The 12,285-nt window shown below is 40.4% G+C and overlaps 1 protein-coding gene across 2 annotated transcripts in view; it reads right to left on the reverse strand.

The window, feature by feature from the left end:
- Positions 1-5,290: 5,290 nt before the first annotated feature.
- The window catches only part of MACROD2 (mono-ADP ribosylhydrolase 2), a 1,311,577-nt gene continuing 1,304,582 nt past the window's right edge, over positions 5,291-12,285 (reverse strand). For both annotated transcript variants that reach the window (XM_073339563.1, XM_073339564.1), the window contains one exon: positions 5,291-9,163. The gene's annotated coding sequence lies outside the window, so the exon portion shown is untranslated. The remainder of the gene's footprint in view (positions 9,164-12,285) is intronic.

Raw genomic sequence — 12,285 nt, forward strand, 5'->3', positions numbered from 1 at the left:
GCCTATGTAAAATGAGTTGGTGTTCGCAGTCTGATTTCAGTTCCATCTCACAAAACCACCAAAATAATTGACCTCTTTGCTCAGTGGAGAGGGCAAGCACTAGCTGAGCATGGAGAGAACATGACCTAGAGGAGGCATTACAAAGAATAAAGAGCGTGCACCCTACTAACATCAGTAGGGGATGTTAGTATCTGTGCTATAAGACCCTTGCTGTGGTGAGGAGTTGAGTGACCTTATCTCTCACTGAAGTCAGGTCTAAATTCAAGGCTTTTCACAAGCATCACATTAACATGAAAAAGTAACCATTTCCAGGTAGGAAAGAGATGGGTGATGGGAACAGTACAGAAGTCTCATCCACTAAATAAAGATAAATGATCAAATCACTTGATCATCACACAAAATCACACATAATCATCATCCAGCAGTAATCCCATGCTGTCTGTGACATCACTTCCAGATGATATGGGCCAACACAACCAGATTATGCAAGAACATAACAACTACATTTATCAGCAACTTCCCATCATGCCCACCTCATGTCCCATTATATCTGCTACATGACAAAGACCTCATGATAGATATTGTGAGGCGCCCTTATCCTGGATCAAGAAGCACCATAAGGATTCTGAAAAGCTCCTTCAGTTCTGTCATCTCTCCCTCCTTCTTCTTCACTGATGGCCTTTGCTGTACTTACCAGTACTTACTGGCACAGTTAAAAAAATTACTTCAAAAATATAACTTGTGTATCCAGGTCTGTGAATGAATGCAATTACAGAGGTAAGGCAAACAGCATAGACCGTCTGATCTAGAGTTCACTGTAGACAATAATCCTGAATGGGATTTAGGTGCCTAAATCCCAGATTTAGGGGTTACTGCAATCCACAAAACATCCGTAGGCACCTAAACTTACGCAGTGCCTGAATTTTCAATGTAAAAATTCCCTAGTTGCCTAAATTTCTTCCTGAGGGCATGCACACTACTGTCGTACAGATGCATGCATGCATGCATATCTCCCAACTGAGCCCCACTGCGATCCTAAAACCACATGTGAAGATATGGGTTGACCCAGCTAACTTGCCTGCATGGCCTTATCTGCTAGGGTGTTTTGAGCACAGCTAACTCCCCCAAGTAGGTAGCGTTCTCATCCAGGATGTGGGAGATGCCACTTTCAATTTCCCCCTCTACCTGATGACAAGTTGGAATTTGAACTGGGGTCTCCCACCTCTCAGAGTGTCCCTAATCACTGGAGGATGGCATATTCTGATGTGACTCTGTCTCAACCTCGCTTTTTGAAGTCTTTAACTTTGTATTAATTAAATATTAGTCACTAAAGTCACCATCTTCAATCAGGTACATGTGACTACAGCTGCCCACCTCAGAAATGCAGAGACATCTAAGGACTGATTTTTCAGGTGTGTACAATTTCCAAGGAAGTCAACAGTGACTACTTATGGTAATCACAGGTCTACACCCATTTGGAGTACACTCACTAAGCAGCTCTTCTGCTTTACGGTGGGCTTTGTATCTCCTTAACTGGCTGCATTTTAATAGGGACCTTTTTCCCCCAGAGGAGTTCATTATGATTAATGTTTTATCAGTGAATTCCAAAGAAATTAACAGTGATTTGCCACTTACTGCAAAGTGTTACTGATCATTCTGGTGGAACGCGCTACCTGGGCATTTAAGCATCTCCTGATATTTTTATTTAAGAAATAAGGAGATACAAGACTCATTAAAATCCCACAGTACAACTTTCACCTCCAGAAATGGATAAAGGTTAAAAAAGCATCTTTACAAACATGCATTTGTGTGCAGAGTTTTCTACTACATGGAAGAAAAATCAACACCAATTTTAAAAGTGCTCTGAGCTCATTTAGGAGCAGTAGGTTTTGAACAGACTGGTATGGTAGCCAGAGTATTCTGCTAAGCATCCTTAACTCAGACGAGAGACAAGGGTGTCTGTATATCACAGGAGGGATTTAGGCCCAGATCCTCAAAGGTATTTAGGTGCCTAACTCCTATTGAAATGAATTAAAGTTAGGTAGGGCTGTCCCTAGGAGGATGCGGGGCCTGGGACATAGGTGGCGAGTTTCTAAACTGCCGGGGGAGGGGTGGTACTCAGCCCCCCCCTTCCACCCTTTTCCCCAAGCCCCCCCCCGCTTCTATCCCCACTCCGCCCCGTCCCTTCCCGCCCTGCCCCGCCCAGTTCCTTCCCGTCCCTTCCCCACCCAGTTCTGCCCCCTCCCCTGAGCGCGCTGTACCCTCGCTCCTCCCTCCTCCCCCCCAGCACCTCCTGATGCCAGGAAACATCTGATCCGCGGCAGGTGGGAGGCCCAGCGAGGGAGGGGGAGGTGCTGATCGGCGGGGCCCGCTGACAGGCAGGAGGTGCTGGGGGAATCTAAGTTATGCAACTCTAGCTACGTGTATAACGTAGCTGGATTCGACGTAGCTGAGGTCAACTTACTGCGCTCTCCTGTTGACTTCCCTTCCTCTTCTCATTCCGGTGGAGTACGGGAGTCGATGGGAGAGTGATCTGCAGCTGATTTAGCAGGTCTTCACTAGACCCACTAAATCTACCCCCAGTACATCGATTGCCGCAGTGTGAATCCCCGGAAACTGTAGACATACCCTTAGAGAACTCCACTGTCAACATTTTGAATATCAGTCTTATAAAACTGCCATGGAAACATACTAGCCCAGCCACATTTATTCTGCCACCTCCCTTTGTCAACATCAGTTGTGTGGAGGTGGCAGCTTGACAGAGATTGCAGACTCGCATAATAAATTGCCGACGTGATAAAGTGGATTTATCATACGTGTCTCCCTGTCTCATCTGGCTCTGCCCAGCAATCCATCTCCACTGGAAGACCTTGTAACATTCCAAACCTCTAAGCAGCTTTAAATATCTGCCATTAAAAAAAAAAAAAAACCTTGCTAGAGGAATGTTTCCTTCTTACTTTTCCAGAAGTGGAGCTTCTCTCCCAACATTACACCTGCCAAAGATAAGGGATGAATGATATTTGGTCCTACATGAATAAATGATTTAATGTCCTCCTTTTTTTTTCCTCCAGAAATATGACTTCATAACATTTCATTTATATCATTGGAAAAATAGGCTTCCCAACTTCATAATAATGGTGCTGCCTTCTAGATTTTCACGTTTCTGGACATTGAAACAACGACATTTATGCATTGAAAACTATATCTCAGCAAACTACTGTATATAGTTTGACTCATTGTTACTCAGCCAATGCTTATGGGTGGAGGGGTACCAAAAAATCCCAACAATAAACATTCCCTCTCTAAAACATTTCTATAGTAATTCTTTTTTGTAAAATATGTGGCATACAGAATACATGAAGGTGCCAATCAAGCCAATAAAAGATTTATATCACACTATTAAGTATTCTTTTGCTTTCCATTCTCTTCTATACACTTGACTGGTGATTTTAGTGCCCAACTTCATACACCTTAAAATGGTCTGATTTTGAGAAAATGTTGAACACCAGTGCTCTTATAAAATCACTAGTCAATAATGAAAATCTTGCCCTCCCATCCAAACTCCCTCACAGTAGGCCTGATTCTTCATTACTCTGTATGTTGTATTGACATTTACACTAGTGTGAAATGGATGTGAAATGTTACCATTATGATTTTGCAGCACTTTTTCACCTTGATTTGATGTAAACGACTACATAATCACTTAAATCTAGCTTTATAGTTAATAAATCTGTTTGTTTATTGTACCTGAAGAGGTGCATTTGGTTTGCAGTGTCTCAGGAACTCCCCTTGGGAGAACAAGCCTGGTACATATCGATTTCTTTGTTAAATTGACAAACTTATATAAGCTTTGTGATAAACTCAGGACAGACAGCTGCAAGGGCAGGGTGGAAAACAGTCCCAGAAGGGTAAAAGGCCCTCCTCCCCATCAACTGAGGAGGGGTGACTACAGGTCCATCATGTGAGGAACTTGCTGCTCCATTGAGATGGGGTTACCAGAAATCAGTTAGGATCAACTGAGAGGGAGTTACCTGAGGGCAATTAGGATCAGTTGATTCCAACTAAAGGCTGCATCCTTAACTCATACAGGAGAGTTAAACCCTCCGCTGTTGGGGAGAGGGGGAGTGCGGAAGTCAAGCTGCCAGTAGGTGAGGAGCAGCAAGACAGCAGGCCTCCCCAGGAGGGGAGGCTGCATTCCCTCCCCTAAGGGAGAAAAACAAGCCTAAAAGATTGGCTGAGAGAAGGAGCGGACTGCCCTTGTGCAGCCAAGAGGGACTACTTTATCCCCAAGCCCATCTTGCCTAGGCTAAAAACAGCTGAGGCTGGTGAGACTGAGAAGGCCCTGTGATGGGTTGGATCACAGAAACCGCCTTGGGAACTGCCAGCTGATGTGCCAAGATGACTTCTGCCCCTGCTTTCCTATCCTGGCAGCTTAGGGCTTCCGTGCCCTGCTCGGTTTGAGCCAGACCCCGCTAGCCTGCTGCAGAGCCAGACCCAGGTCTGAATGACATCCCCTAACAGCTGTAGTCTCAATTGAAAGCAGCTTACAAAAGTGTTCCTGTCTTTAACACTCAGATGCCCAACTCCCAATGGGGTCCAAACCCCAAATAAATCCATTTTACCCTGTATAAAGCTTTTCCCCCCTACTGTTCCTCACATGTTCTTATCAACTACTGGAAATGGCTCACCTTGATTATCACTTCAAAAGGTTTTTTTTCTCTCCTACTGGTAATAGGATCACCTTACCTGATCACTCTCATTACAGTATGTATGGTAACACCCATTGTTTCATGTTCTCTGTATATTTAAAATCTTCCTACTGTATTTTCCATTGCATTCATCTGATGAAGTGAGCTGTAGCTCACGAAAGTTTATACTCAAATAAATTTGTTAGTCTCTAAGGTGCCACAAGTACTCCTGTTCTTTTTATAAGGTGCAGAGTGACAGAGAATCAGGATCGGTATATCTGCCAGGATTTTTATGAAGTCTCTAGTTTAGTAATATGTTTAAACTGATCAACCTTTCCCCCTTTAAGCTGAAAAGCTTTCATTTAACTGCCGATTGTTTTCCAAAAATAAAATCCTTCAGCTTTATCGTTTTCTTATAAGAAATAACTAGCCGATGACAGATACATTTAAATGAGGAATCTGAAGTGCATAGTTACAACCAGATTCAAAATCTGAAATGAACATTATTAATCACAAAATTGACTTGCATAATCAGCAAAGTTAGAAAAACACAAGCAGTGCAGTCTTGTCCTCAGAACAAGTTTTTATTAACATTTTGCTTTAACAAACATTGTAGTATGAAGGCATCATTAGTTTAAGTTTTCAGATGTATGGCACAGACAAAGGAAAAAACAACAGATTCATAAGGAAATTCAGCATGTAAATCTCAGATTAACAAAAAAGACATGTTAACCTATTTAGCCACTATACCATATATTGTGCAAGCAACAGACTACATTTATTTGCATTTAAGTAAAAACATATTTTTGATCAAGAAAATTACATTTTTCTGACTTTCCTTTATATCACAAATGTCAGGGTAAGGCAAATCCTTGATGAATCGTATGATAAAAACCCCTATTCCCCAAGAAAATATATCCAACATATTCTGCTAACTTTGTAATTTTAAAAGCAAAGCAGACATGCACTGCATATAGAGAAATATCTTTTTCAATCAAATGCATAAAGCAGAACAGTGTTAATTCACAAACAGGCTTTTCAGCGCGCCATAGAAAGATTTACAATTAGCTGTAGTGAATAATATGTGACCCGATATTACAGACAGTGTCTCAGACATCTCCTTTGTAAGCCTGTATGAAAGGAAACTTGTCCGTCATCAGAGCAATCGCTAGCTGCAGGAAAAATAGATTGATGCTCCTAATTGTAGAATAAGCACTTTTTCAATTGGAACAGTGAAAGCATATTCTAATATTTGGATGCAAACACCACTAATTTAGGGGTTCTATTTTCTATACAGAACATACTGTGATAAAAATTTTAGTTGTTAACCAAAACTCCTATGATAGTGGCATTAATCCATTTCTGATATTTATTCTTCTACAGAGCCAACTCTCTACTTCTGTAGCTCCAGCAAAATCAAAGGTGGCTGCATTCAGGGTGCAACCAGTCCAGCAATAACCAAAGAGCTCAGAATCAAATTGCCTAACTGTGCGTACATCGTTTTATTAATGTTTTTCATTAAAAAATCCTAAACAGATGCAACCCCAAAGCCACATTGACAAAAAAGCAAGGAAATCAAGCTACACACTCATGACTGAAAATTGGACTGTTAAGATTTAATCAACTCATACGTTTTCTTACTCTACACTTCCTGCCTGTGCTTCACACTTGCTGCAGAGTCCTCAGGCAAAAGTTTCACAGCTTCAAAGAATCACTGCTGTTAAAGAGAACCAAGGTTAAACGAGGGTAGCAATGAAATTACTGTCACTGGTTATAAGGAGTCTCTAACCTGAAGTATTTGTGGAGTTAATTATTTTTAATATCAGTCAGTACTGCCAAGGAGTTTAAGGATTGTCTTGTCTCTCTGTATATTTTTGAACACCCCTCTTTAATCAGTCTCTCGCATTGATCTTCCTTGTCTGCTCCTTGCTGAGCCTGAATCTCACTAACATTGAGGATACTCAGCTAGCAGCAGCCTGCAGTTCTCTAGCGTTGTACGTGGAAGACTGTGAAAATCATACATGTACAACTTCAGAATTAAATACATAGGACCAGATCCATGCCTTGTGGATATTGCCCTACCTCAGCCCCACTCAGTGGAGCTATGACAATTTAAAACTGAAAATCTGGCTCACACAGTTTCCCACCACGCTTTAGAACGCTTACACCAATTGACTTTCCAAATGCTTTATGGAGGAGTTTCCCTAGCTCTACAAACAAAGGGAGCCCTTCAATCTTTGCCTTTTTAAAGAGGACACACACAAATGGAGGATTAACATTATTGTTACCCAGTACATTTATTTTTTCCCTCAGAAATGGTATCGGTTCTATTATGACAGGCTATTTAAAGAGAAATCATTTGATAATGAAACATACTGTATGTGCATCATGCAGATACACAAGCTGCTGGTCCTTTGACTGCTGCAATTGGAATCAGCCAGAAACAAATGTAGGGACAGAAGGAAAATAACATTCAGGGGTGTGGTCCCGAAGATACCTTTGGTCAAGCTAACAGGAATGGAAAAGGAGAGAGGCATAGAAGCGTCTAAGGGTAGGGGAAGGGATGTCCAAAATGCATTCTGACCCCACGTAGTAAGTATAGTATAATCCTGGCACTGTTTTAACAGGCACTAACAGGATTAATTACATCTGAAACCTAGTTTCTTTCAAAGCTGATCATGCTCAAAAAGAAATATCTACTAGCCTCCAAACAGAAATCCAAAAGCCTTGGAAGCCTCCACCCCATGTTCCCTAACAATGCCACAGGAAGTGACTGCAGACAATGCCCCTTGGGGTCATCAAGCGGCTCCAATGCTAGAGGCACATAAAATCAGCTCATTGGAAGATGTCAGGCACTCCTAGTGGCCACACTCCCAGAGACAAATCTGCAGGTCTTGTTTTAGATCCCGGTTTGTCCCGTCATTATTTCCGATCAACCTGCAAATGCCAGCAGCCGTCAAACTGTTTATATACATACAGGGCTCACAGTTATATCAGTGTGAACTTGGCACAAATCCATTGATCAGAATAGGGCCAATACATTTCAGTCTCCTCTCAACTTTTTTTTTTTTTTTTTGCGTGCCAGTCAGTCATCATTTCAGGATTGGGGGAAAGAGCGTACATATTCAAGCAAAACCAGAATCTCGGAATGTTTAAAAAAAAAAAGCTCTAGTTGTTTTTAACACCATTATGTTTTGCAGAACATCAGACCCTGGACACATGCTGTGTGCTCCTTCAGTCTCGTGTATCAATTTAATTTACAGTACTGTTGAAAAAATGTACATAAGCCCTCTTTTCTGAATGCAGCACTTGCTGGCAGAACAAATGACATATGGTAAAACATTCTTAACGAAATAACTGTTAATTGCATTTTTAAAAATCATGCATATGCAGTAGAAAATATAATGAGGACTGACACAAGGTACAGTGAAGTTGTTAAAGCCATAAACTATATTTAAAGATGTGCTGGATGCAGAATGCCTGTTATCCTCCATTACTCACAGGCTGTGCAAAGTATTAGTTGCCCACAGGTACTTTAAGTACCCACTTAAAATAATTATTTACTTTTAGAAGTGCAAATTCACTAGAAGAGAACAGAATCGATGCACTAACTGCATTACTTTGCATCACATGCTGTACTATGACCAGAAGATTTAGATAGATCAGCAATGGGCAACAGACGTCTCCATTCTCCCAGTGAGCAATACAGCAATACGACATCCTGAAGCATCCAGATTTCCAAGTTTATAGTGTGAAGCTTAGGTTGGATTCTACTGTGCACTAGGAAACACTCCTTCTAGCTCTTTTACTATCTCCATAGTGGCAGGGGTCATTGTTCTAAAAGCTCTAAATATTTTGCACTGGTACTTGCAGTCAGGAATTCCTGACTGATGTTGCTGGAGTTGGGCACTGTGCTATAACTTCACTATTAATACAGGGATAGTTTGGAACAGCTGTTCTTAAAATTCCTAAGATACACAGTGTTCTGTGATTTATGATGCTTTGTGGCAGTCCACATCCTCAAGCCAAAGCCCCAAATTTATCCCAGAGAATCCAAAAAAATCCCATTCCCACCAGTTGCTTGGATGATGTGCCCTCATTGGGAAATGAGATTCAGAGGCTAGTGATAAGAGTGTATGTGTGTGTGTTGGGGGGGAGAATAAGCATCTCCAATATTACCCAGGACCTAGAAGTTGCTGTAACTGCCAGGACAATGCAAAAGATTGCTTGAAGTGGGACATCATGACCAAAGTAGGGAAGCTTTTTTTTCTTTTAAAACAGGTTTACAGAACAAAATGCAATTGAGAATTAAGAGGAATTAAAACAAACATTCATTTTCCCTTATCTCCCTTCCCCTCCCATCCCATGGGGCACCTTCCGATGCGCTTTCTGCCGATAGTTAGAATGATGCCATACAATGCTAATGACTGCCGTTCACGTTTCACCCCATTGTTCTCTTCTCTCATATTGTTCCTCTGTGATAGGGAGAAAAAAACCGATATAGTTCATTTAATCAAAATCAAAAGTTTTCAGGGACCCAAATGGCTAGCTGGGTCTTTTTAATACAGTTTCCTCACGTCTCTGTTGCCAAACACACGTGCAAAATATGGGAGGCATGTAACAGCAGTAAAATAAGACACTATTATTTCCAATAGCATCACATGTGTGGACAGTACTTTATAAACATATAGGCAAGCAAGGTGCCATGGAAGTATTTGATAACACAGTCCTCAAACAGGGCTAAAATAAAGAGGCATGAAGCAGCTGTGATTTTGGCACTAGCAACAACAAAGTGGGCAGGAATCAACTACGGTGATGTTATGGCTGTATGCATTAATGGTGCTGATGGCTGGCATTATTGTGTAATAGTGATTAGAAACTCAAAAATTCCATAGATTTCAAGGCTATAAGGGACCCTGGTGCTCATCTAGTCTGATATCCTGTATAGTAATGGCCACAGAACTCCTCCCAAATAATTCCTAGAGTATATTTTTTGTTTTTTAAAAACAAAATGCTGAATAATGTGTCTTATGTTTGTTGACATCAAGGGCATAGTAATCATGCAAGAGTTCTTAGGGATTTTTGATATGCATTTTGGGAATAGTGTATAGAACGCTCTTAAAATAACAGTAAACCACTGTCCCAAAGATATCTGCTTGGTCCTAAAGACCCTAGAGAGTTCAGAGCCTTTAAAGTTTAACAAGATGATCGATTTTTCACTGTGTGGACCTGGCTGCTTGCAATCAAAGCAGAGCGGCAGTATGGTTTGGGGGACTGAGCAAACAGCTGAACGTAATTCATGCCTTAGTTTTAATCCTGGATCTGTCATTGAAATACTACAGAGACTGGGCAAGTCACTTCACCCCTCCGGCTCAGTTTTCGTCTCTGTAAAATGGGAGCAGTACTGCAGTACCTCACACTGGAATTGAGAAAATTAATTAGTTGAATGCTAAATATTGTATTATTAATGCAAGCTTCACTTTCATAGAGCAGAGTTTACATGATCTCATCCCAAAACATATGCATGTACTAATTTTAGTGAGAAAACAATGTATGAAAGACAAATTTCTTTCCATTTATGTGAAAGCAGTTATAACTGATAAATATATTTTTAAAATCAATGACGGTATTAGCCTTTTAATCTATTTTTAAATGGTAAGCATTTTAACAGAATGCATAATCAGAAGCTAAGAAAAGGTGAAAAAGAAAGGGAGAACTGCAGAAGTAATCCTTAAGATGTTTTTTATTTTTGCTTCACTACTTTTCAATGGGGATCCATCAGCCATATTTCTCTCTCTCATGCAGTATGGCAGCATATTGTCAACATACTGACAAGGACAAAGGGATATACACTGTAATAAGACCTTGCTTTTTAAATCTCTGTGACAAAGCTGCTGCTGTTGTAAAGCTTCTATATTTGGTCTTGAGCTACATGAAATCCCATTACGAGCATAAATAACACATCTTGCTATATATGATATTAGAATCTTATAATAGCCCTATACAGGGGGAGAGGTGTGTAGTAATGCTTGAAACTGCATATCTTCAGCAGGGATCAACATTTTCTTTTGTAATTGGGGTGTGCCAGGGACTTTTTATCTCTAGCAGATTACTCATTTTTATTGAGGAGTCAGACTGTTTATTGTCTATGAACATAACTATTCGTTTCCATTTCTGCTGCAATAACAATTGTGCACTTGTGCAATGGCACCATCATTCAGTATATAAAGCAGTAAAGCTCAAAAAGGCAGCCAACTGACTTCAGCCTTGTTTTACAGGAGTCTAGTTAGAAGTGACATTAGGCATTGTAGAGCCAAGGGCATAAAAGCCTCATGACACAAACCTGTTGTTCCCAGAATACAGATTTCAGAGAACTGAACTTAATTCCAATTAGTATAAATTGCTTTTCATTTTCCTAAGCAATGACAAAAAAACATTCACTCAGTTACTTTTCCATTGCTAATATTGTTGCTATCTGGGTTCTGTTGATCTAAGACCATACACAGTCTAAATACATTACAGTTGCAGAATGCTATTATATTATTTATGTGACAATTAATGTCACATAATTAATACTTTCCCCCATTTTGCTTTTTCTAATTCTGTATATTCTAATTAAGGTGACCAGATAGCAAGTGTGAAAAATCGGGACACTTTTTTTGGGGGATGGGGCGGGAGGGTGGTGGTGTAATAATTGCCTCTGTAAGACAAAGTTCCGAATATCGGGATGGTCCTGATAGTATCAGGATATCTGGTCACCCCAATTTTAATCATAGTATATAGATCTGTTGTAATAATTGGGCCTAAACATGAGATCAACTGTAAAAATATGCAAAAATTCATAACATGTCACAATAATCTATTATAATAAACATTGATGGGAAAAGGTATGAAAAGGAGACAGAAAAACTAAATGAAAGGACCTAATGATGTAGTTAAAGGATTATGTTAAAATCATTCTTAGTAAAAACAGAAGATGTGGAACTGGAAATTAACGAACCAAATTGTGTGAGTCTAATATTAGCCTAATTGGCGGACAAAATAATGAGCACCTGAGCTGTTCCATCCACCACTCCCTTTCTGGGTCCTGAAAGAAAGAGACTTTGTGGGCAGAATATGGAAGAAGAGAGAGAGGCTGCTGGAACAGCTTTACCATCATGGTTGCCACCCCATTGGGTAGCACACTGGACCTTTTTCATCCTAATCCTGAGGGATGTCCTGACCAGACCAGGCCAGAGAGATGGACCCACATGATATTACCCTCCCTACCAGCTCCAGCTGAATCCCAACTACCTCCTGGGATGAAACAGGACTGGACTTTAACAGCAGCAACTCCAGCTCATCTCAATAAACGTCTGCTCTTTTCCCCAATAAGACCATTATTGCCATTTTTGATATCATCTAAGGGACTGTCAAACAAAGGTGTGTGTGTTTCTTTCTAAAAATTCTCTCCAGCTAAAGGAGCACGAAATCTTGTTAAAATGAAAGCCTTATTTAATGCTTTGCATTTCAAATGCTTTAACTGTTTTTCCTTCTTTTCTGTATCTTTAGTAAAAGGTTAAAAGGGTGTTTAATGGTGTGTCTGCTATGGTACTAA

This window comes from Lepidochelys kempii, chromosome 3 (genome assembly GCF_965140265.1).
Source record: "Lepidochelys kempii isolate rLepKem1 chromosome 3, rLepKem1.hap2, whole genome shotgun sequence".
NCBI lineage: Eukaryota > Metazoa > Chordata > Testudines > Cheloniidae > Lepidochelys > Lepidochelys kempii.